This window comes from Malaclemys terrapin, chromosome 1 (assembly GCF_027887155.1).
Source record: "Malaclemys terrapin pileata isolate rMalTer1 chromosome 1, rMalTer1.hap1, whole genome shotgun sequence".
In the NCBI taxonomy this organism is placed as follows: domain Eukaryota; kingdom Metazoa; phylum Chordata; order Testudines; family Emydidae; genus Malaclemys; species Malaclemys terrapin.
The window spans coordinates 10106142-10133466 of NC_071505.1; the positions used below are offsets into that span (position 1 = coordinate 10106142).

General features: G+C 41.7%; 1 long non-coding RNA gene across 4 annotated transcripts in view; it reads left to right on the top strand.

Moving 5' to 3' along the window:
- Positions 1 to 27325, top strand: part of LOC128830167 (uncharacterized) — a 191113-nt gene that overhangs the window by 65611 nt on the left and 98177 nt on the right. The gene's annotated exons all lie outside the window — the stretch shown is intronic.

Consider the following 27325-nt stretch of genomic DNA (forward strand, 5'->3'; position numbering starts at 1 on the left):
TGTCAGGCTCACCGGGTAGTGATCAATGGCTCAATGTCTAGGTGGCAGCTGGTATCAAGCGGAGTGCCCCACGAGTCGGTCCTGGGGCTGGTTTTGTTCAACATCTTTATTAATGATCCAGATGATGGGATGAATTGTTGGACACAAGTCAGATATTAGGAATGGCAATATACAAAAACCTGTAGGAGAACACTTCAACCTCCCTGGACACACAATAGCAGATTTAAAGGTAGCCATCCTGCAGCAAAAAAACTTCAGGACCAGACTTCAAAGAGAATCTGCTGAACTTCAGTTCATTTGCAAATTTGACATCATCAGCTCAGAATTATATAAAGACTGTGAATGGCTAGCCAACTACAAAAGCAGTTTCTCCTCCCCTGGTGTTCACACCTCAACTGCTAGAAGAGGGTCTCATCCTCCCTGATTGAACTAACCTCATTATCTCTAGACTGATTCTTGCCTGCATATTTATACCTGCCTCTGGAAATTTCCATTACATGCGTCTGACAAAGTGGGTATTCACCCACGATAGTTTATGCTCCAATATGTCTGTTAGTCTATAAGGTACCACAGGACTCTGTCACCCTCAGCAAGTTCACAGATGACACTAAGCTGGAGGGAAAGGTAGATAAGCTGGAGGGTAGGGATAGGGTTCAGAGTGACCTAGACAAACTGGAGGATTGGGCCAAAAGAAATCTGATGAGGTTCAACAAGGAAAAGTGCAGAGTCCTGTACTTAGGGAGGAAGAATCCCATGCACCGCTATAGGCTGGGGACCGACTGGCTAAGCAGCAGTTCTGCAGAAAAGGACCTGGGGATTACAGTGGACGAGAAGCTGGATATGAGTCAGCAGTGTGCCCTTATTGCCAAGAAGGCCAATGGCATATTGGGCTGTATTAGTAGGAGCATTGCTAGCAGATCAAGGGACGTGATTATTCCCCTCTATTCGGCACTGGTGAGGCCATATCTGCAGTGCGTCCAGTTTTGGTCCCCCCACTACAGAAGGGATGTGGACAAATTGGAGAGAGTCCAGCAGAGGGCAACAAAAATGATTGGGGGCTGGAGCACATGACTTATGAGGAGAGGCTGAGGGAACTGGGATTGTTTAGTCTGCAGAAGAGACGAGTAAGGGGGGATTTGATAGCTGCTTTCAACTATCTGAAAGGGGTTTCCAAAGAGGATGGATCTAGACTGTTCTCAGTGGTACCAGATGACAGAACAAGGAGCAATGGTCTCAAGTTGCAGTGGGGAAGGTCTAGGTTGAATATTAGGAAAAACTTTTTCACTAGGAGGGTGGTGAAGCACTGGAATGGGTTACCTAGGGAGGTGGTGGAATCTCCATCCTTAGAGGTTTTTAAGGCCCGGCTTGACAAATCCTAGCCAAGGCTGATTTAGTTGGTGTTGGTCCTGCTTTGAGCAGGAGGTTGGACTAGATGATCTCCTGAGGTCTCTTCCAACCCTGATATTCTATGATTTACTATGCATCTACAGGGCAGAGTCCTCTTGTGTGGTTTCTCTGCCACTGTCCGGGTAGGTTAGCCAGTATGTATGGCATTTCAGCTGCTCCGAGGACTTTATGTGCTTCTGTTACTTGACCAAGGATGTAACCATAAATTACTTTTGAAATACATTTTCAACCTGAAACATACGTTTTTCATTTGTCTCTTGGGATGGTAGACAGTAATGATTGTCAAACTGCCTAAGCAATTGACTGATTTGACTGGAAATTCTGTGGTGCTTTACATTGACTGTTATGAGAGTGCTTGGTGAAGCTCATGTTTGTGTAGGCAAGTGTGGATACTGAGTAGTGTATAAATATAGTCTTGGAGGCAGTACTTGGAGCAAGATTAATGAACTTTCTCTGATCCCTTTTGTTCTGTGCAATATGCAGCTTCTACCACTTTGTCCCCATAAGAATGCAGATGGCTTGTAAAAATGTAGATTTTTGTAAAGTGTTACAATGTTTTACTCACTCTGAGTGATAATTGATTTGAGTTTCTAGCAGCCATAAAATGCTCCTCCACACATGCCAAGACTAGATTTGGAAACAGGTGCTGACTTAAAGATTCACAGAACAGCGCTGATTAAATTTAAATGGTGAAAGATAACAACATTTGTGAGAACTGGGGTAATGCTGATATCACACTACTAACTTGCATCCCTCAAATAAGCATAGTTAGAATACATATGGTCAAAAGAAGGATCTTTGTGAGAGCAAGGGACTCGGAAGCTGCTCGCTAAAAATCAGAAGGGATGTGATTTTTGGTTAATGCCTGCCAAAAACTAATAAAAATGAACATACAATTTCTGTGGTCTCTATGAAGTCACATGGGGAGTCATCTGTTCCACAGACGATGGCTGTGCAGAACCATTGGGTATGATTAACTGTTTTGACAAATTGGTGCAAATACAGTTTGAGGGATAAGTGTGTTTTGAATTTATGGCACATATTAATTTCTGTAGTACAGCCCCTGAGTAACTGATTGGGTTTTTCAGTCATTGCTCAGGCAAAGTTCTCACTCAAGTCACTGATAGTTTTTCTTGAGTAAGAACTGCAAAATTGGGTGTGTCATATGTAATGGAGATATCATCCTCAGTGTATCTAAATATGAATTACAATTTAGTCCACAGTTGGTCAGTGAATTCTCATGTTTCTGCTTGTTCAGAAAGTTCCCTATTGCCTTGTGATTCACATTATCTGACTGCACCTTCTGTATCACATGGCTAATAAAAAGTCTCTAGGTCTGTGTTTCTAATATCAAGTTCTCCATTTGGATCACTCAATAATTGCCCTGTTCAGTTCATTCCCTCTAAAGCTTCTGGACTAGATGGACCCCTGGTCTGACCGAGTATGGCCGTCCTTATGTTCTTATTTTATCCTCTTCAGCAGGCCCCAGAATTTTATCAAGGCTTTGTGGTTGCAGGGCTTTCCACCCTTTGCAGGATGCTGTTTTTTAAGAGGAGTACTTTGTCTTCCTTTATAGTCTTTATTCTTTGGTGTTCTGCCATGGAAAAGCAGGCTGAAGATAATTGCTTCAAAAAAATGCACTGCTTGATCTAGGATGGTGTCTTGGCTGATAGAAGAGGATTAAAACCCTAAAGTCCCACGTGTTCAGAAATAAAACAAAACAATTCTAATTGGGAAAATTTCCCTTTATGTATAAGCAGGTTTATAGAAAAATCTTTCTCATGTCTTTTGTGGCCTTCCCAGCCTTACAAATCAATCTTACTAGACTAAATAGCACTGTACTGTATCATCCACAAACCATATCACAAAACACTTCACAGAATTAAGTAATACAGCTGCAATTTAAGGCCTGATTCTGAAGAAGTACAGTAACTCCTCACTTAACGTCCTCTTGGTTAACTATGTTTCGCTATTAGGTTGCCGACCTATTAGAGAACATACTCCTTTAAAGTAATGCAATGTTCCCTTATAATGTTCTTTGGCTCCTCCCCCCCATGCTCTTGCTGGGGACCAGGTCGGGGCGCGGGGGCTTGGCCTGCTCTGCCCGCCTGGCTCCTGCCAGGGAGCGGGGTTGGGGCGCGGGGGCTTGCCCTGCTCCGCCAGTCTGGCATTCCAGCCGGGGAGCTGGCAAGCCGCCACGGCGCAACCCCTCTCCCTGGCAGGAGCCCCAAGTGGGCGGAACGGGGCAAGCCCCCGCACCCAGACCCTGCTATGCTCCTGCCTCAACCAAGCTTCACAATCATCTTTGGTGAGTACAGTATTAAATGGTTTGTTTAAAAGTATTTAAAACTCCTACTGTATATGTATCGTGTCTTTTGTCTGGCAAAAAAAAATTTCCCTGGAACCTCACCCCTCCCTATTTACATTCATTCTTATGGGGAAATTGGATTCGCTTAACATGGTTTTGCTTAAACTTGCATTTTTTCAAGACCATAACTAGGACGTTAAGTGAGGAGTTACGCACGACGCAAGAATCTCATTGAAGTCAGTAGCTCTGCGATGGGCGGACTCTCATACCTGTACAAATAATTTCTGGAAGCTTCAGGGACTAAAATAGGCAGCGAGGGGCAAGTTGAAAGGGAAAGGAGAGTAACTGGTTTTAAGTGTCTTGCAGAGAGGGCTTTGTGGGCAGGTTGGGTGAGGGGCCACTCTTAAGGACCCTCTCTCTGAGGGTATAAAAGGGCAGTGTGTATTTCCACAGCTCCCATCCCCCATGGATGATAGCTCAGGCTTTATGCTGGACTCTCTTGCCCCTTCGCATTGACTCTCATTACTAATTGACCAGTCACTGTGATTGATCGGCGTATATGGAAATGTAGAGGGCTTGCTGTACAGTTATATATCTGTAGCTAGAAGAGTCATGGGCTGAGCTTTTGAAATCTGCCTAACGAATTTAAATGCTCAATTGGAAACGAGGCAGCTTTCAGAATCTCAGCCATGGGCTCAAACTCGTATGTTTTCCGAGCTCTAGTAATATTGGCCAGGATATAAATATTTCTCTGTTGTGCAGAATTTTATTTAACATTTTTAAAGTATACTTTTAACCATTTAGGGCCAATTTGAATTTAAACACATTTTAATCTGCCAGACAGTTCAAAATACATTTTGTTGTTTCTCTTCCAGAGTGTGGGGTTTTTTTTTTTTTTAACTTAGTTGTTACCTTTTTTTTTTAACAATTGATGGCAAAGTTTCTGGCTGGAATCTTAAAGAACCCGAAGCAGTGAGATAGATAAAGAGAGCCATCTGCTGCCATCATTCCTATGTGCAATTCCTGCTGGCTTTGTTCTGGATACAGATCTCCCATTGACTGATGCAGTGGCTAGATATGAAAACATTTACACGTTTGTGTGTTTAATTCATGCATTTTACTGTAAGTTATCAGGCATTTTGTTTTAGAATGGTAACATTAAATATGTGTAGTAAAATTTATAAAGAATTAGTGGGGAAAACAGTGATTTTAAAAAAATAGTTAAGTTATGCTAGATAAATAAGATACTAGAGGAATATGACAGGTTTCAGAGTAGCAGCCGTGTTAGTCTGTATCCACAAAAAGAACAGGAGTACTTGTGGCACCTTAGAGACTAACAAATTTATTAGAGCATAAGCTTTCGTGGGCTACTGCCCACTTCTTCGGATGCATATAGAGTGGAACATATATTGAGGAGATATATATACACACATACAGAGAGCATGAACAGGTGGGAGTTGTCTTACCAACTCTGAGAGGCCAATTAAGTAAGAGAAGTTTTTTTTTTGAAGTGATAATCAAGCTAGTCCAGTAAAGACAGTTTGATAAGAAGTGTGAGAATACTTACAAGGGGAGATAGATTCAATGTTTGTAATGGCTCAGCCATTCCCAGTCCTTATTCAATCCTGAGTTGATTGTATCTAGTTTGCATATCAATTCCAGCTCAGCAGTCTCTCGTTGGAGTTTAAGAACCGGAGTGATTTTTCCTTGTTTTTAAGATCCAAGGGGGTTGGATCTTGATCCACCAGGAGTTGGTGGAAGGGAGGAGGGGGGATGGTTAATTTCTCCTTGTTTTAAGATCCAAGGGGGTTGGATCTGTATTCACCAGGGAATTGGTGAAGAGTCTCTCAAGGCTACCCAGGGAAGGGAATTAGCATCGAGAGTGGTGGCAGCGGACCAGATCTAAACTGGTAGTTAAGCTTAGAAGTTTTCATGCAGGCCCCCACATCTGTACCCTAAAGTTCAGAGTGGGGAAGCAGCCTTGACATAGAGGAATATGGTGAAGCTATCAGCAGTTTTGCCAAACTGAAGCATTCAAAAGTCATTAGTCAGACCCGCCACCTCCAAATTAATGAGATTTGATTGAAAATAATGAGATTTTAAAAATAATAAATTTGGGGTTCTTTTTATATGCCTTCTGTTTTTTGAGCCTATAGGATTCATGTTTTTCTCTTCAACCATGAGGATTAGAAAATTTTCTAAACGTGAAAGGTGTGATTCTCCAGTAATCTGATGGCTCCTGGAGCTGGGACTTTAAGAAAAACACCAAACACTATGAGACTCCTGATAAAATTACAGGGATTGGCAACAGTGACATAGATACATCTGTGATGAGTTCATTATAAATACTTAATCTGCTCCCTGTGAAGTCAGTGACCTCTCATTGACTTTGGAGGGGGAGCAGGATTGTACTCAAGAGGTTAAACCCTGATATTACTGAGTAAATGAGGTGTCCGTTTACAACACTATAAAAAGGAGAGTCTTTTAGGCGCATGGAATAACTAAAGTGGAGTTAAGCACCTGACCTAAGCAAATGACAAGGTGTCTGTCTTCGTGCTATGACTGTTTGTAAAGAAAGGATGTAAAAATGGAGAGGAGTGAGAGAACGTCCTAGCAGCACTCAGGGTAAGAATAGCTAACTTTGAAGAAGTAGACATACTCTGTAGTATACTATCTTTAGAATGGTACAACTTGCTCTTTGCCGTGTAAGCAGCCCACTCTGCAGTTCTGTGTGGAGGGGCTTGTCCTGCCCCTTTACTGCCACCAAGAGAGTCCCTGCCAGCCCCAGATTCAGGGATTGCCGTTGTAACAGACCATGCAAGGAAAGGGAGGCTCCTTGTAATCTTATCGGACCTACATGTGACCAGTCTGATCCACAATGACCAATCAGCAGCCCCATTGGATTTCAGTAGACAGTGCAGTTTCTTTCTTTTTTTTATTTGCTTAAAATATGAAACAGACTCTAGTTGTTGTCTACATGTATGTGTGATTATGTTTTTAAGTGAAAACGTTAATGGTGAGTGTCTTAAAATAGCTAGGAATTAAGTCATATTCTGATACATTCTTCATGCTGAATTTAAATCTTCCATAGCAATTGTTATGTTCAAGGTACTGTAGGAGCTCAAAGAATCAGTCAAACACTTTTTAAAAAATACAGTTCTTTTAAAATACGACCAGCACCAAGTTAAGTTGGCACCGTGGAGTATCTTGACTAGTAATGTAGTTCTCAAACTAAATAGGAGGTCAGCATCAGTGACAAATGCGCAGTGGTGGTATTAATTTATTTGATTAGTACTGACAGCATGCTCAGTGCTGTACAGAACACACAAATAGCAAAAGCCTCTACCCTGTAGAGATGGGATGAACTGGGAAATCCAGAGGTGGGGTTAACTAGAAGTGTTGATATTGTCCCATAATTACAATAAATTCTCTTGTGGGCATTGTGGAAGAGTTTGCCATTTCAAAGAGGTATTTGAATGAGTTCCTTCTAGTAGGAGCAAAGTCTGAATAGTGATATTTAAAAAGATGCAGTTTGTTGTTATGGTTGTTTATAAGGGAGAGCTCCCTGGAGCCTTAGCTTAAATAAGATACAGTAACAGTTTACATCCATGGATCTGCCTGAGCGTTGCAGAGGACAGAATACGGTCTGGCCCACATTGGGGAATTAAATTAGGAAGTTTAAGGCCTAGAATAAAAATAGAATAGAAAGGAAAATGTGAGACTTGTATGCTGGCATGACACCAATTTCTATAGAGTTCCTTTAGATTGGCTTGGGTGTATCAAAGAAATTTTATCAGGGGCTTTTAAAACAGAAATATGTTGCAGGTGGAATACCTTTTATCTAGATCAAGGGTTGAAAATAGATAAATGCTTTTTCCTTAGGAACTGTTGATGCTTATCCTCAGAGAATCTTTGAATAACATCCTTTGTTTTGTAGACAAACCGTTACTTCTATATCTGGTTTCTTCCATTGTTGTTTACTTTTTGGGACACCGTCTAGAAAACTGGATCATTTGAAATATTCATCTGTTCTTGTTGTGTGTTCTCTTTTCTCCCACTTACTTTCTATGTCAAGTGCTATAGATGGGTTCTGTGCAGTCTGGTGAAACCAACCATATAGGTATGTCTGAAAGTAAAAAAATCTGTGGATATTTTTTGTGTCTTGTAATAAGATATACTTAATTATTTTGTTGTGCTGGATATGGCACCCACTTTTATTGCTGGTAATGATATCTGAGCTGGTAATGATATCTGAGGGTCAAATTCAAGGATGACAGAAATGATGACAATAGTGGGTATTATTTACATAGCAAAGGGACTCAAAAGATGGGCTTGTAGCAGGAAAACAACCACTAGTGATCCACCAGCATGCCACTCCTTACATCTTTTTACACCCTCCTGTTAGTTGGTTTAAAACTTTTTGCCCCTTCTATATGTAAGTTACAATGACAGCTTAATAATGTCATTTCTAAATTTGGCCAGGAGATTCAGTGCCTTTCCTCTCTTAACTGGGGTCATATTGTAGCCTAGGCTTCAGCCTTATGTTCTAAAGTCATCATTTTGGTCCTCCAAAAATGTACAAAGTTCTACATGAAAAAGAGAGAAGTTGGGGACCTTGTATTTTCAATGTGTATTTTAAAGCAAAATAAAAAACGCTGAACACGTTTGGAGGGAGAAATACATTTTTAAGGTGGATCTTCTAAATGAAAAAGGAATAGTAAATCTTTAAAGATATGCATCAAGAAATATCTGCAACTTAACTACAAAAAACTTGTTTTAATTGTTGAACATTGGCTTCAGTATCAGTTCTTGGATTTCAGATCTGAGATACCACGACCTGGTCAGTCGTTTTCTACTGCTCCAGGAGTAGGCAAGATCATATAGTATGTCAGAGATATGCAAAGTAATGGAACCAGTTGATGGCATATCTTGATAAAAAAGCAGTTCATCAGCTTTGGAAAAGATGAGAGCTCTCTTATATCCCAGGAGACCATGCTGCCAGGCTGAGTGAGTCACTTATGTGGACAGTAGCATGTGGTGAGTGAATCATCAGGTGTTGAACAAATTAATTTTTCAGTAGGGTATATGCAAGATAATATTTTCTCACAAAGTCATCTTGTACCTACCCAAAGAAGGAATGACACAGAGAGAGAATTATTCTCATCTCATTGGAAGAACTGCTTGGTGTAACTTTTTCCATTCAGTTCTCTTAGTGGACCTCAGAGTCTAAGACCCCAATAGTTATTCTTTTGCTGAAACTTAAAGGCCTTTCTTCTTCGTAGAAATTAACATCTGATCCCACTAACCTACAGAATAGGCCAGGCCCTATCATAAGGAACCAATCCATATCCTTTTATACAAAAGGATGTGTATATCCTGAGGTTGGCAATTCTGTAGCCAGGGTTATTTGCATCAGTAACTCTTGGCCTAATTGTATATATTTTCCCCCTTTATTCTTTAGCCCTAGTTCTAAATGCAATATATGCGTATTGATAGTTTAATGCCTAGTTGAATACACTGAAATTGTTGGTATATAAATGTTAGAAAGCACAGAAAAAAATCAATATTGAGGGAAGGGTTTGTAGGCCTGGAGAGATGGTTAGTGTCATGTCCCAAGATCTGCTAAGAGATCTTTGTCTGTGGGATGCACCATTGATCATGGCCCACTGAGGAACTGTGATGCCATTAGTTGACCACCTGCTTTATCCCCCTGCCTTCCTGAGGCACTCAGCAGGAGTTAATGCTATTGGAATTTTCTATGGAAATTTGAGTGGTTGCTGCCACCTAAAGTGTCTGGACCTGGCTCTGTCCCTTATTTAGCTGCCCTTTTCTCTTGCCCTAAATGACATTGTGTCTGCAGGGAGGGACATTTGTGAGCTTGATTATAGTTAAAGGAAGGGGGATGGCAGGGATGATGCCTGCTCCATGCTGCTCCCCATTCCTGTGATCACTGGTGAGAATTGATCAGTTTTAGCATGTGACTTTTGACCCCTTCATGCTTATTTTGTTACTTAGGCTATTAGGTCACTTTAGGTGCTCTTGAAAATGTTACCCTTAGAGCCTAATCTATAGAACAGCATCTATTTTAGCTATGCCGGAATATGCAGTCCTTCATTAGGGTGCAAAGAGGGAAGTGCCTTTAAAATATTAGTAAGTGCACAAGCTTTGAAAGACACTATTAACACCTTACCCTGTTTGTAGGGGGCTTAATTAGAAGACACCTAAGAAATAGAGCATTCAAATTTTAGCCTTATTGAACAGAAGGCAGCATAATGAATAGATTCTCCCTTCATAATTATAAGATGCTTCTTTCTGGATTTTCTTCAATGAATTTTTAAATAAGTGTGAACAAAGGGTGAAAATCACCGAGAGCATCTTTACAAACATCCTGAATCTCGTGGGGATATCACTAACAGGCTAAAGTCTGGAGGCCATTCCTGCTTTGTCAGCCCAGGTACTACAAGGTGAGCACCACACCGTACGTAAGTGTCACCCTCTATGCCACTTAAACCCCACACAGGCTGAGGTGTGGGATAAACAGCTGAGGACTAGAGGCCATGCACCCAGGAGTCTGAATAGGCCGGAACAGAGGGGATTCTCAGCACTAGTTTTGGGGTGGGGTCACTGGCTCTCTACAAACACAGTTCCATTGCTCTGGAACCCCTGCTGTGAGTGGTATATTCATAAGTAGTGGCTGCTGTTTTGGCCCACAGACTGGGCTGGAGTAGCTGCCATGGAGGATCCGAGCTATAGCTCCACAACTTTGTGTTTTGAGGTGGTCGCTTTTATCCCCTTAGCCCTTACTGTGTCAAGGAACTAAACTGGTTTACACAGGTGTTTTCAGGATAGGATGAATGTCACCTCTCCTGAGGTGCATGGTGGTCCAGGTACTCTCCTGCCTGCATGAGAAGCATATTTCCTGCCCATTAAATACCCCAGGTTAATATATAAAAGGGGAAAAATAGGGTGTGGTCAGAGGAGAGAGGGTCTGACTGGAGTTGGATCACCCTACTCCCAATTCTGGAGCTGCAGGTGATGTAACATTTTGTTCAGTAGCTGTGTATACAGCCTTAACTGTAGGCATTGCTGTTAGTTCAGCCTACACGAGATGAGTTTGCTCAGGAGGAACTGTAGCTTTGAAGTACAGGCAGTTGATTGTGAGCAGGGTGGGGGAGCAGTGTGGTTGCTTATCTTCCCCGGTTTATGACCAGTGCAAGACTGAGCCCTAAGAATGATGAAAAGAAGCTGAATGAATAGCATCACATGTGTACTATAATGAGCAAACCCACCTCTGAAACCAGAAGATCAGTATAGCTGGTGGCCTGTATGGTGCCCACTGAGGCTATGCATGCAAGGGATCTTCCTCACATGGATCTCCTCATGCCCATGTCAAAGGAGGATGAGCTGTCTCCCAGACATCGTCCCCTTGTCTGACCCACATCCATGTCACACAGCCATGTTTGGGGAGCAGCAGGCCAGGGCACTACAACATGCTACATGCATTATCTGTCCCCACAGGCTTCTATTTATTAGGTGTTGTCATCTTGTCTTGAGGGTGTATGATCCAATGATGGCCCATCTTTTTATGATGATGCTTAAGTTTTGTATGTTACTGCAGTTGGCCAACAGCCAGCTACCAAGATAGAGTTTACTGCACTATGCATAAAATAACTTTCTTAGGAGAAATAAGTGTGATTTTTTTTTTTTCTAATACTACCTAGTCCTTCAATAATGCCTTCTATCCAAGGATTTGAAAGCATTTCACATACACTAATGACTTTATCCACAGAACTCCCCTAGGAGATAGGGAAGGATTGTTATCCTCATTTGACAGATGGGGACTGAGACAGAATAAGGCCAGACTTTCAAAAATCCCGAGCTGCTATTTACATGCCAAAATAAGTGGACATATTTTCATAAGAGCTCAGCACATATTAGCATATCTAATACATAGTTCATTTCTATTTCTGGCCATAATTTAGGTGCCTAAACAGGAAGGGAACTCTTCTCAAAATCTGGTCCCAGTTGTGGGTGTCAAACTGTCAGATCTGCCCCTGAGCTCTTCTGAAAATCTTTCGCCAAGTGACTGAACCATAAGATCATGCACCAAATCTGTAGCAGAGCCAAGAATAGAGACATGGTTTCCTGGTCTTGAACTTTAACCATTAAATGATATTTCCTTTAGCAAAACAATCCATCAAAAAACTTTTTCGGTAGATAAGGGCAGAAAAGCTAAACAGGTTTATTATGATTAAGAATGTGGCCAGGATAATAGTGATAAACACTGACCAGTTCTCTAATTGTGATTAAAAAAGATAAGGATGAGATGGGAAAATGAGGTGAAAATTTTTCTATTTTAGTACAAAGAAAATGGTCACTGTTTCCAATGGACTGTCTGCATGTGGAACAAGGATTTGAAGATCTATCACAAAAAATAATATTTGAGGAGGGGTGGGGGAAAGGGAAGAAGAGATATAAGTTATTGAATGCTTCAGAAGCTCAGCTTTTTCATGTGGCCGTCTGTAAAACTTGCCTTTCAAAATGGCTGCCAGGGGATAGTGGAATTTTACCTAGCATGTGGCTGGCAGTCCAGCAGATGTACATGAAACCATGTATATGACACACAAATGTGTGCTATTTGTTCATTCTCTAGCTGAATGAGGGCTACTCTATGACTGTTCTTAACTTTTGTAGTTAAAGCTGGCCAATTTTGTAGCTTTAGCCTCATCTAATTTTATTTTTTTTGGTTTCAGTTTGTGTGGATTTGAACACCCGAACTCTCAATGGGTTTCAGGTTTGACTAAATCTGAAAGCTCCAGAGCAAGAACACATAGCTGCAACTACTGGTTTTGAGTTGGAAACAATCATAAATTCCACCCTGGAACCTGTGGCGAGGTTAGGGGCTTCACTGGAAACTCACACCAAATTTGCTTGAAGTGCTGGTGACCCTTTCATTGACCTTGAGTTGAGCTGAGTTCTGAGTTTGTAATAAAACCTGACCTCAGGAAACTCTCCTGCATTTGTGCGTCATTAGTAAAGCTTCTTATAATGGGGTTTCTTTTATCTTTCAGAAAAAGGTATCCATGATTACAGATACAGATACAGAGCCCAGTCTGTTTACTTAGACAAAATACCCATTGCAGTTAATGAAAACTTTGAGTAAGGACACAGGTTTGGACACATAGCTGAGTAGTCTCTCTCTTAGATTACAGTCACTAAAGCTCATCTGAAGGATGCTGAGATCATTGACTTTAACAGGAGTTGCAGGTGTTCTGCTGCTCTTTGGATCAGACTTAATATTTGCAAGTAAAGCTGCTCTCTCAACCTGGCAGCATCCTTATGAATATAGGTTAAAAGAGTGAAAGGGGAACACCTGAAGTTTGATTTTAAAAACAAATTAAGAAAACTTACCTGCACTTTTCACTCTCCCGCCTTCCCAGCCGTATCACTCAGTCAAGTTCAAAACATGGTCGCAAGGCAAGCATGACCACAAATTAGTGTTAGGAAAAAACCTAGCAAATTTGACATTTTACAGCAATTTTCCTTCTGAATTTCTCAGAAAATAAATGTGTAATACCCACAGGGTGAGGCGTGCAGCACTTATTGTGTTCGTTGGGTAGAAAAAGTTCCTGTATTTTGCTCTTCGACGGTCTTAGATCTTCACTTATAATTGTGGCATTTTGATAATCGTCCATTATTTATGTATTCTTTCACACTACGAAAATAAGGCCATTACTCTTCCCCAGCAAAGGAAGTTACAATGCAGTGAACTTGCTTCTTGTTATATGGGAGAAATCAGAAGACTTTTGTTCTGCTAGTTGTTTAGCTTTTATTCTGCAAGTCCTTGAGCGGTGAAGAGCAGGTCATGAGCAGTGGCAAGCTTAGGGTTACCATATTTTGAGCCTCCTAAAGGAGGACACTCCACGGGACCCCGGCCCCCAGCCCCGCCCCAACTCCACCCCTTCCCCAAAGTCCCCGCCCCAACTCCGCCCCCTCCCCTGCCTGAAGCAGGTAAGGGGGGGAGGAGGTGCGTCTCCAGCCTGGGTCGGCCCGCCCAGCACTGCCGGCCCCCGGGCCCCTGGCCGAGCACCCCCGGCCCGGCCGAGCCCCCGGCCCCCGAGCCGCCGGCCCCTGAGCCGGCCGACCGCCGGCCCGCATGTCCTGATTTTCCCGGACATGTCCGGCTTTTTGGGATTTCCCCCCGGACAGGGATTTGGAGCCCAAAAAGCTGGACATGTCCGGGAAAATCCGGATGTATGGTAACCCTAGGCAAGCTACATGTGTGTGCAAGTTCTGTGTTCTGAGTGGTTGTAAATCTCTAGCTCTCTGCACCAGCTCTCAAACTGTCTACACTGCAGCGTGTACCCTCATCCTGGCTTGCATGCATATATGGCTTGAATATGTGCCCCCTGGAGTCTATGGCAAATGCCTTTGCATTCAGTGATGCACGATCAAGCTCTTATACAGACCATTTCATTTGTAAACCTTAAGGTGATTTACAGAGGAGGGTATAGTTCATTATCACATATGAGGAAACTGGCACAGACTAGTGAAGAGACTTGTCCAACATCCCACAATAAATTGGTGACAATGGTAGGAATAGATTTCCAGCATCCTGACTCCCAGTGCCATACTCTAGCCACTAAGCCATGCCATCTCGTAGTGCAGGTTGCCTTGTGCTCCAAGTCCTGCTCATCACTTTTATATGCAGGATCAACCCTATAATATGTTTTTAAAAAAAAGACAATTGTTGAAACAAAGGTTGCTCTATTGTTCAGAGTTATTGAATGCTATGTTACTCAGTATATCTCAGTAAATATTGCTTTGTATCAGCCACTCTTCCTTTTCCACCATCCCATTTCTAAATGTAGTGTGATGTTTATAAGGATAGAACAGTATTTAGTTTTTACTTGTCCATACTAAAACACCTCAGTATATACTGAGATTCAGTACCAGTCTCAAAAGAAAAGTCAAATGTCCCCAAGATCTGTTTAATTTGATGAGTGACCTAAGTTTAAACCTCTAAGAACTGGAAACCAAAGTCCAATATATAAACAAATCATGATAAATGTTTATCATAGGTCTGATATAATCTACCATGTATTCTGCCTAGCATGTATTTACTACTAATAGTCCATTAAATAAATGTATTATGCTATGAGTACAATACATTATAAGTGTAACTTTAATTCATCTGCCTTGTCATTTCTGGAAAGAAAACTGAACTATTTCATGTAATAAAGCAACTTTCTCAGCATACACACACATGATTTTCTAACGCTACAGTTTTCCTTGAATTGTTTATCACAAGTAGTTCAGGCTGCCTAATAGATTCATTGTAAGTCACTAAGTGCCTGTAAATCTGATAGACTTGAATGGCTCCATGTGAAAATAACATTTTCTAGTTTCTATTTATAATAGGGGCCTGACTTTGCTGAACTTGGACTGACTTCTCTGGAAGTAATGGAAAAACTGCCTGACCTGGTTTTGTAGCAGGCATTAAGTTTCAGATCGGGAAATAAGTAAATGCAAAATAATTCTACTAAATATTTTAAAAACTGTTGACTGTATCATTTTTATAATGGACTTCGTAGCATTAAAGGCTGAATGTAAAAATGACTTGAGGAGACACTTACCTGCCTTATAGGGGTGGCAGTGGAGTCCAGTGGGTAGAGCCCTAGACTGCAACTCAGGAGACCTAGATTCTGTTCCCAGCTCTGTGAAGTGAAAATAATGATACTTAACTCCCTTTCAAAGTACTTTGAGAGCAACAGATGACGAGAACTGTTTAACTCTTGAAATCTTTGCTTAGTTTTTACTCCAGGATTTTTTTGTTTTTTGTCTGAGTAAGGACAGGGTAAATTGTGAGCTGTTGTGAGGGTAAAGATGTTACAATAAATCCTATGGATGCAAATGTTAACATTGCGCACTTCTATACCAGGTGCCCAGTGGATGCAAGTTATAAATTTGTTAAGGGGGGAGGGGCTCTGAGGGAGGATATTAATGAATTGTATGAATAACTGGAACTACTCATTGTAGGAATATGAAGTTTGATCTTGCTATGTCTAATGTGTGGCTAGGGCTCTGCTGTGTGTATGGGCACGATTTTAGGGCATGAGGAATGTTGCCTTGTAGCAGTGGGTTCATCTATTTAAAGTTGAGTACTTACCCCTGGAGCATCCCCTTGGGACCCAATGTGGAACCACAGGTACATACCTGACTCAGTTGCTGCTAATGGGTTTTCAATGAAGCTTTTATAACGTGAACAGTGTCCTTTCGGGAGGGCTGATTTGTTAACCAAAGGCTGAACATGGTACGCAAGCAAGTCTTTACCTCAGCATTGGGATGGAGAGGTATGTCAAACCCTGTAGTCCTTGCTCAGACAAAGTTTTCATTGACTTCAATGGGTATTTTGCCTAAAATTAATTTTAGTCTGTCTACCCCATCTTCTCCATCCAGGCTATTTACCAGTAAGGCCCTCTCCACCACCCGGTACCCTCTTCTGGAGTCAGGCCTCCTGAAATTACCTGGGAAAGGATTCCTTCTCTGGACTCAGGGACCCCTGCAGAGGTCAAACCCCTGCATTTCTTCTCTGGAGCAGCATGTAATTCCCCAGCAATCTGAACCTCTTCCTAAAGCCTAGTAAGGTCCTTTTGCCGGGACTGGGCCTCCCTAGGGCTTTGCCACTCATGGCCTTTTGGAACCTGCTCCTTCAAGCAGCACCTTTTCTGGTGAGCTCTCTAACCGGCTCCCTTGAGAAGTCCTTCTCTACAGAAGCTTTCTCTGTGTTCTGGAGCCTCATGACTGAGCCCTCCTAACTCTTTATTAGGCTCAGGTGTTCCTTAGCTATCTAGCTGCTGTCTAGCTGCCTAGGCCAGTAATGACTCACAAGTGGATTTGGGTTGGCTCATTCTCCTTAGCAGAGCTGGTCACAGGTAGACTTGGTGCCTGACTCCCTCGGGAGCCAGCTGCTCTGTAACAGGGGTGCAAAAATCCAGGTCAAGAAGTAAGAAAACCAAACAACCCTTTCAATGCAACATTGTACAGAATTATATCTAATCTGTTTGAGGGGTTTCTGTAGCGCTCATCGCTATAGTATCTAAATGATCCACAAATAAATTAGATATGCCAAAGAGGAATGTTAGATTGTTTAGCTTTGGTTCCTTAACATGCAGTGTATTTGTGCCCTCCTCTGTAAAGAGGCACTCCAAGAATGATGTGGCTAAGGGTCTCTTTAATGCCTTGTCCCCAGTTTTTTGAGACTGCAGAACTCTGGTGGTGGTTTAGAACAGTCAGGTTGCCAGTCTGAATGCATGGCATTGTATTGCCTCCAAAAATTCATCTCTTTAACCTGTGTTTGTATTGTGCTTTTTAAAAGGCTTTAAAGTTTTTTGTGTTTGTGGATCTGAATCTTTGTAAAGTATGTAAAGTTCCAGGTAGCTTTTGCGTCTCTAAAGCAAGGGAATATAAATGTTGATAAAGGGACAGTGTCAAGATTTACATGTCCCAATCAGAATCCCCTGCACTTAAAAAATAAAATATTATTTTCTTTATTTAATGGGACATTCTAAGAAAAAAATGAGACCTGTGTAACTTGGTTTATGACATGTTAAAATCTCAGCTATCCTCAGGCATCAGGACTGTCATGGTTTTAATTTAAGTGTGTACATGAAGAAAGCCTGCAAATCTACTCCTCCTTCTGATGGCTCTTTCATAGCATGAGCTGGTGTAGGGACTAGAAATGCCAAAAATCTTGACTCTCTAAAGCACTCAGATAGCAGAATTCTTATAGATTTCAATCCCCTGCCTAATCAAACATTTACATCACAGGCTGTGGATTCATTGTGGTGGGGGCTGGGTCACCCAGCTGAGGAGATGGGATTTAAAGTGATGTAGACCTAATTTTGGAAGGTGGATTATATTGTTTAAATATGTCTTGGAGCTAGACTTAAAAATCATGTAACTGCTCAGATTTGGGACTTTTGAGTCTATCAAGTTTGATTTATTCACAGAGCTATGGATCATATATTTGTTAGGATTTCAGATGTTCTTTGCCAAGATTTAGACCAAAATTAGATACCTGCCCTGACTGTCTCAGTACCATATCACCGGATGAAGTGATTATACCACTAACCCCAACAGCATCTGATGACCTGAAGCAGTTCCAGGAACTCTTCAAAAGGGTAGCGACCAATCAAGAGATTGCTTTACAGGAGGTACAGGAAAATCAGCATAAATTGCTACAAATCCTACAAATCTCTGCATCAACTGAGATTGCCCTCCCCATAGATGAGGCCATAATGGAGCCTGCGGAGGCCAGATGACACTCTAACTACACCAAAGTACAGGATCTCGTAGAAGATCTCCCTGAGCAGAAGCGTCCTCAACTTAAGGCCGTCATCAATGAGGGTCAGATAATGGCTCGCACGGCGCTACAGGCCTCAATGGTTGTGGCAGACACAGCTGTTTGAACAACAGCCACAGCAGTGCTTATGAGAAGGGCATCCTGGCTGCAAGCATCAGGGATCCCAAAAGAACTGCAGCTAAAAGAGGAGGACCTTCCCTTTGATAGGGAAAAGCTCTTCTCATCCAAAACGGATGACATACTCCATACCATGAAAGGCTCTCGGGCCACGTTGTGCACACTAGGCATATACACTCCACCTAATAAGCATAGACATTATACACCATACCAGAGCCCATGAGATACCTCTTTCCATCGTCAACAGCAACAACACTTTGATCAAAATAGAAAAAAGCAACGATCCCAGAGATGGCGGGTACCGCAGAATCAGGCCTCATCCACCCAACCATCTACATCCAAGCCACAGTTTTGAAGTATTGGCCGAGGGTCTGAAAGACTTCCCCCCAATTATAGTGCCCCCAGACACTCCTACCCATACTTTTGGCCACCACTTGCGCCCATTTTACCACGCTTGGGCTGCTATAACAACGGACCAATGGCTCTTCAGAGGAAAACAATCTCTGAGCTCAGAACTCTGGGTTTTGCATACCAAAAAGGTGTTTAGGGTTGCCACTAGGGCTGTCAAGTGATGTAAAAAATGAATCGCGATTAATCACACTGTTAAACAATAATAGAAAACCATTTATTTAAATATTTTTGATGTTTTTTACATTTTCAAATATTTTGATTTCAATTACAACACAGAATACGAAGTGTACAGTGCTCACTTTATTTTTTATTACAAATGTTTGCATTGTAAAAAACAAACGAAATAGTATTTTTCAACTTACCTAATACAATCTCTTTATCATGAAAGTTGAACTTACAAATGTAGAATTATGTACAAAGACTACGTTCAAAAATAAAACAATATAAAACTTTAGAGCCTAGAAAGTCCACTCAGTCCTACTTCCTCTACAGCCAATTGCTCAGATAAACAAGTTTGTTTTACATTTGCAGGAGATAATGCTCCTGCTTCTTGTTTACAATGTCGTCTGAAAGTGAGAACGGGCGTTCATCTGGCACTGTTATAGATGGCGTCGCAAGATATTTACTTGCCAGTTATGTTAAAGATTCATAAATTAAAAATAAATACATTTAAATTTTAAATTAAATTAATTTAATTCATATATCCCTTCATGTTTCAACCACCATTCCAGACGACATGCGTCCATGCTGATGACGGGTTCTGTTAGATAACAATCCAAAGCAGTGCAGATCAATGCATGTTCATTTTCATCATCTCAGTCAGATGCCACCAGCAGAAGGTTGATTTTCCCTTTTGTGATTCGGGTTCTGTAGTTTCCGCATCAGAGTGTTGTGTTTTTAAGACTTTTGAAAGCATGCGCCACACTTTGTCCCTCTCAGATTTTGGAAGGTACTTCAGATTCTTAAACCTTGGGTTGAGTGCTGTAGCTATCTTTAGAAATTTCACATTGGTACCTTTTCATTTTGTCAAATCTGCAGTGAAAGTGTTCTTAAAATGTGCTGGATCATCATCTGAGACTGCTATAACATAATATATGGCAGAATGCAGGTAAAACAGCAGGAAACATACAATTCTCCCCAAAGGTGTTCAGTTATAAATTTAATTAAAAAATGCATTGAACGAGTGTTGTCAGCATGGAAGCATGTCCTCTGGAATGGTGGCTGAAGCATACGAATGTTTAGCATATCTGTCATATAAATACCTTGCGATGCCAGCTACAAAACTGCCATGTGAATGCCTGTTCTCACTTACAGGTGATATTATAAATAAGAAGCGGACAGCATTATCTCTCGTAAATGCAAACAAACTTATTTCTCTTAGCCAGTTTTTCCCAAGTTTGGGAAACTTGAAAGAGAGATTACTCTTTAAACAGAACTAACTTCATAGAGGAAGCCCTACTTTTTTTGGTACAATGTAGAAAATTAACGGCTCTAGTGCAGTAGGCTGTAGTAAAGGCAGTGCAACTGTGTGGCTTAACTGGGAGGAAGGTACACATTATGGTGCATAGTTAAAAATGTATTAGAGTTCAGGGTCAGCAGGAGGTTTAAACCTTTAGATGGTAAAAATCTCATAGCAAAAACCAAAACAGAATATAAACTTCAAGCTCTAGTTGAATTTTTAATTTTAACTTGCACTCTAACACAAAACCAAGTGACCGCAGCAGTGTTGAGGCAAAATAACATCCCAAATGCATGGAATAAATGGAATGTGATGATACAATTAATATAAAATCATATGGAGATGCTGCTAAGTTTTATGGTAGAGTACAAGTTTGGTGAAGATGTACCTATTGCTTTTTTGGTATCTTATCTGTTGGAAGTAGAAATACACATCTTACCAGTGCATTGATGTGTGCTGTCAACACTGTTGTAGGTAATATGAAATTGGAAAGGAATTCTACCTTCATAAGTCTTTCCCCTTAACTTCTTATTTCTGTGCTTTGATGTGGATGGGATTTGTCTTGCTGCCAATTTAACTGTCACTATATGTAGTTTGTGTTCCCTCATAAATAGGGAGTCTAGAGAGGTCAAGGTAGAAAATGAAACAGCAAGAATGTCGAGTTCTGTGACCCAAAATCAAGGGGTACACTTTGTGCTACTGTCTTTGTTACAACCAATTGGTGTGACAATATGTTTGGCTTCAGACTTGGGAGAGAATGTTAGAATTCATGTTATCCCTTTTGGTGTAAACTGCAAACTCAAAGGCTGTATGATAAAGTCGCTGGGGACTACTGTTCAGGTTAAATACTCCAGAAAGTACAATCAAATTGGTGTGAGCGGTATTTCTGTGATATTTCTTTCTGCACTTCAGTCTTCTCTCTGCTCGCCAGTTTGTCGCAACTTAGAAACCTCGTTGCCTGTTAAAAGGTCTTTCAAAGCATACTCAAATTTGGAGGGCGGGTGGGTATGAATCAGTTTCTGAACAGTATGAACCAGTTCGTAAGATACCTGCTTATGGAAATTAAACTGTGCAGTGATGGCATCTAGTAGTATTCATATTTGTGATTCTGCAATTTGCTGAGCTCCTGGCTAAAATGGAAGTTGAAGGTACTCATTGTTGCCTTATCTAGATATTTATGAACCATTCAGTCACTGTGGTATTTAGGTACACATTACAGGATCGGGCCTGCTGCTGGTAGGAATCTTATGCTGAATCATAGAACTGGAAGGCTTTTTCCCTGCCCCCCGGGGTCTGGTCTTTCCCTTGCTAGACAGCATGTTTCCTTCTAAAAGCATTTCAAACACCTTCTCTCTTCCTGTCCTCTTATCATTTTTTCCATTTTCAACCATCTTTAGGCTGGGTATAGAGGTCTGTTTAACTGTTAATGTCTCTGCCTGTAGCTCCCATTGTCCCAGGGTAAGAGCTAGTCAATTGCTGATGGCCCATCCATTCATGGACAGACATTCCTAGATGCCATACTCCCTCCCCTTAACAGGAGAGGAATGACATTGTATAATGAAAGACATCATTAAGAGTATAATCAAACACAGATGTCATAAAATCAAATTGGAATTCAAAAGTTCACAGATTCCCAAAACTGTCAAAGTAGGAGAGCTGGGCTACTCTCCCATTGAAATAGATTCTCTAAAACCCAATAATTCATACTCTGATTCATGTCTAAGTGCTGAGACCAACCAATAATTCGCTGCACAAATGTACAGAACTCCACGACTGCCTTGCAAATCTCCTGAACAAGAACAGATCTGACACTACTAGCAATCTAGCTGAATGTGCTTTAACACTGTGTTAGTCTTACAGGACTGGTAAGGAACAACAACAACAAAAACCTGAAAAATGCAGTCAAACCAGACAAGTTTTGTTTTGACAAACAGGGCTAGATCAAGGTAATTAATGTACCAAAAATCAAAAAGCTGCACAGGCATTTTAAGGATTTAGTCTGTTCCAGATAAAAGCTAAAGTTTCTCCCTGCTTTGTGATATTAAATAAACAAATTAAGTAAAAGGATGGACAGATTCTCAGGCCAGTTCTGTGCCCAACTAGCCACTGGAATATGCTGCCTCCAAACTGGTGGGTACAATATTTTAAAAATACTTGCAGAACTGTGACTGGGAGCCAGGACTCCTGGGTCCTATTCCTAGACCTGCCATTGATTTATTGTGCATGTCAGTTAATCTCTCTGTATCTCAATATGTCCTTTTGTAAGATGGTACAACAGTATTTACCTATCACTACCTACCTACCACCAGGGATGTTGTGAGGCTTCATCAAAAAAAAGTTGCAAACCACTTTGAAATCCTTGGATGAGAGGAGTTCCAGAAGTTATGGTTATTCTCATAATAATAAGTGCAGGCCACAAGGAAACTGAACCAATATCAGGTGTTTCCACCTCTACACAACAGAATTTTAAGGCTTTCAAGTCACTTTTCCTGAGTTTGCTCCAACAGAAAATGAATCATTCAGGTGCAACTTATCAGCATGGTAGGTCACACAAGGGAGGATTACCAGCCTCTTGATTAGCAAAAACAGTAACAGAGAGCTCCTGTAATGCATTAAAAACACTCTGAAGTATGGTCTGAAGTAAATAGGATGAAAGTCAATAAAGACAAATGCAGAGTACTCCATTTAGGAAGGACCAATCAGTTGCAGACATACAAAATAGGGAACGGACCACCTAGGAAGGAATACTGTTCTGTGGAAAGGGATCTGGGGGTCATAGTGGACCACAAGTGAAATATGAGTGAACAGTGTAACGCTGTTGCAAAAAAAGAAAACATTCTGGAATGTATTAGCAGGAGTGTTGTAAGTAAGACACGAGAAATAATTCTTCCATTCTACTCTGCTTTGATTAGGGCCAGATAGTTGGAGACTTCCAAGAAATAACAGAAACACATACAATATATTCAACACAATAAATATATTAAACAGGAGACCAATATAACAAAAAAAAGCAAAAAAAGCAAACATGATTCTGGGATGTATTAACAGGTGTGTTGTGAGCAAGACACGAGAAGTCATTCTTCCAATCTACTCTGCGCTGGTTAGGCCTCAGCTGGAGTATTGTGTCCAGTTCTGGGCACCTCATTTCAAGAAAGATGTGGAGAAATTGGAGAGGGTCCAGAGAAGAGCAACAAGAATGATTAAAGGTCTTGAGAACATGACCTATGAAGGAAGGCTGAAAGAATTGGGTTTGTTTAGTTTGGAAAAGAGAAGACTGAGAGGGGACATGATAGCAGTTTTCAGGTATCTAAAAGGGTATCATAAGGAGGAGGGAGAAAACTTGTTCACCTTGGCCTCTAAGGATAGAACAAGAAGCAATGGGCTTAAACTGCAGCAAGGGAGGTTTAGGTTGGACATTAGGAAAAAGTTCCTAACTGTCAGGGTGGTTCTTTGATAGGATAACGAGCCTTGTGGATAAGGGTGAAGCGGTGGATGTGGTATACCTAGACTTTAGTAAGGCATTTGATACGGTCTCGCATGATATTCTTATCGATAAACTAGGCAAATACAAATTAGATGGGGCTACTATAAGGTGGGTGCATAACTGGCTGGATAATCGTACTCAGAGAGTTGTTATTAATGGTTCCCAATCCTGCTGGAAAGGCGTAACGAGTGGGGTACCGCAGGGGTCTGTTTTGGGACCGGCTCTGTTCAATATCTTCATCAACGACTTAGATATTGGCATAGAAAGTACGCTTATTAAGTTTGCGGATGATACCAAACTGGGAGGGATTGCAACTACTTTGGAGGACAGGGTCATAATTCAAAATGATCTGGACAAATTGGAGAAATGGTCTGAGTTAAACAGGATGAAGTTTAACAAAGACAAATGCAAAGTGCTCCACTTAGGAAGGAAAAATCAATTTCACACATACAGAATGGGAAAAGACTGTCTAGGAAGGAGTACGGCAGAAAGGGATCTAGGGGTTATAGTGGACCACAAGCTAAATATGAGTCAACAGTGTGATGCTGTTGCAAAAAAAGCAAACATGATTCTGGGATGCATTAACAGGTGTGTTGTGAGCAAGACACGAGAAGTCATTCTTCCGCTCTACTCTGCTCTGGTTAGGCCTCAGCTGGAGTATTGTGTCCAGTTCTGGGCGCCGCATTTTAAAAAAGATGTGGAGAAACTGAAAAGGGTCCAAAGAAGAGCAACAAGAATGATTAAAGGTCTTGAGAACATGACCTATGAAGGAAGGCTGAAAGAATTGGGTTTGTTTAGTTTGGAAAAGAGAAGACTGAGAGGGGACATGATAGCAGTTTTCAGGTATCTAAAAGGGTGTCATAAGGAGGAGGGAGAGAACTTGTTCACCTTAGCCTCTAAGGATAGAACCAGAAACAATGGGTTTAAACTGCAGCAAGGGAGGTCTAGATTGGACATTAGGAAAAAGTTCCTAACTGTCAGGGTGGTTAAACACTGGAACAAATTGCCTAGGGAGGTTGTGGAATCTCCGTCTCTGGAGATATTTAAGAGTAGGTTAGATAAATGTCTATTAGGGATGGTCTAGGCAGTATTTGGTCCTGCCGTGCGGGCAGGGGACTGGACTCGATGACCTCTCGAGGTCCCTTCCAGTCCTAGAATCTATGAATCTATGAATCTATAAACCACTATTGTTAGGGTCACCGGTGCCCACGCTGCTAATATCTGTGACTTGACCTCTAGAGAGACACACAGCAGGCAGCAGCCCTGAACTGGCAGACAGAGCAGAGCTGACCATGTGGTGACTGGTCTCACCTAGGGAGCTGGAGGGCTAACTCAGTCTGGCTGGGGAAGTTTCCCAGCAAAACTCTACAAACTGGGAGTCATCATTGGAGAGGGAAAAGCCCAGCTGAAGGATCTTGCTTTCAGATCCCTAGAGGCCAGTTCTCAGGGGGAACCCTGCATGCAGGCCTGGGACTCACCAGCTCCCCGCACAGCCAGTCCTGCCCTTGCCCTGGCTGGCTCCAGAGAGACTCAAAAATAGCTTCTCCCCTTTCCTGAACTCCCTGGGAGGGCACCTCACTCCCTATTGGTTGCCAGGCAGACTCTGAGTTTGCCTTGGCTCCCCCTCCATGAGCTGCAAGCAGACAGAGCCCCAGGAATCTAGGTAATCTTCTTGGGGGTTACATTAATTTGGCCCCCTTGTGCATATGAATTATGATATAAGCACTATTGTTTTCCCCACAGGATCTCTGCCCATGCCCTTAGCATGTACCTCCACAGCCTGACTGTCCCCACACGAACAGCCTGCCTGTAGATTGGGTCTGCCTCCATCCCACACTGCAACTTGGCTCTTCTGTGTTTTTATCAGGGAACTTCCTCTTTCTCCTGGGTGCTAGTGGGGGAATATTGAGAGCACAGGAGAAAAGAAACAGAAAGGGAGAATATCCCCAGAGCCACTGTGGTCCCCTGGTACTGGGAGGAGCAATTGCAGGGAACGCCCTGCTCAGCTCTGTGCAGGAGCTTGCTTAGTACAGATGGACTCTTCAGAGAATTTAGCTGTCAGATTCTAACAGGCCTCTACTAAGCACGTGAAAACTGCGGTTATATGGCGGCTTGTTACTTGGCCTGATGTGGGTGGGTTTTCATGCTGATACAAAAGGCACATACTTGGCATCAGGGTAACACCCCCCCCCCCCCCCAACCAAATTTTAGATCTCTTTTCCAAAGCGTATATGTTCTAGGGCTTTTCAATTAAACCGTTGTAAGAATTTGACATGGGCAAAACATATTTTTATCTCACTTAATTCTGAGAAATGTCTGAACCATTTTTGCCGAAACATTAAATGTCAGCCTTACATAGTCACTCAGTATGGAAAATTTCAGCCTAAACAGTCGCTGTTTGTCCATGTTATAAGAAACTGAAAATACGGTGTTTATAATGGAAAGTATTAGACAACCTAAAATAAAATGTGTCCCTACCAGCTCCGCCTATAATTTAATATAAATTTAAGTGATTTCCACCAAAGCCAATATGAGATGAAGAACAATAGAAATATTTTTCAGATATTTTATTTTAGGACATTAATGATGTAAAATGTACTCAATACAGTATATATGAATGTGTCTAATGTAAATTATAGTGAGACTTCAGTGGAGTTACACCAGGATAAATTTGATCCAAAGTGGTTAAAATATGCTCAGTTAGAAAATTACTGAGAATTTTATTTGTATTAGGATCACATTGCATCTAGACAACTACTGTCTCTGTGGGACTTGGGTAGTTGCCCTAAAAAAAAATCCAGGCTTATAGTTTAATTTTCAAATTTAGTTAAACTTTGTAGTAAGCCCTCCAGCCAGTAGGTGGAGACATAAACACCTGAGCTATCCTGTGTTTCACTATTGCAGCAGTATTTTTCCACCCCAGGGGAAACTTTTCACCCTTAGCCTAACAAATATGGAATCTGCAGCAGGCTGATATAACCATGGGAATGTTTACCTCACTTAGGTCTAATCTGCCATAAAGGCATCACCAGCGTGCTTTTAATCTGCCAAAGGCACATTCTTCGGTCATTCTGCACCTGCTCAGCCTGTTGTTGAAGCGCTCCTTGCTGCTTGTCCAGGTTTTCCGTGTAAGTCTTCATGAGCCATGAGAGTAAGGTTTCAGAGTAGAAGCCGTGTTAGTCTGTATCCGCAAAAAGAACAGGAGTACTTGTGGCACCTTAGAGACTAACAAATTTATTAGAGCATAAGTTTTCGTGGACTACAGCCCACTTCTTCGGATGCATATAGAATGGAACATATATTGAGGATATGTTCCATTCTATATGCATCCGAAGAAGTGGGCTGTAGTCCACGAAAATTTACGCTCTAATAAATTTGTTAGTCTCTAAGGTGCCACAAGTACTCCTGTTCTTTTTATGAGAGTAAGGGGTACTCTGGGTCTCCCAGGATCACTATGGGCATTTCAACATCCCCCACTGGAATCTTCTGGCCTGGAAAGAAAGTCCCTGCTGGTAGCTTTCTGTACAGGCCACTGTTCCTGAAGATGCATGCGTCACACACCTTCCCGGACCACCCTGCGTTGATGTCAGTGAAATGCCCACGGTGATCCACCAGCGCTTGTAATTTCAATGTGTCCAAATCCTGAACCACCTCCACTCAATAGGCACCCTGGTTAGGAATCTCAGCAGAGGCTAATGACTGAACTGTTGAAACTGACTGCTCTGTCATAGAATGATTCCACCAGGTTAGCACTGAGGCACATTAGTGGGGGGG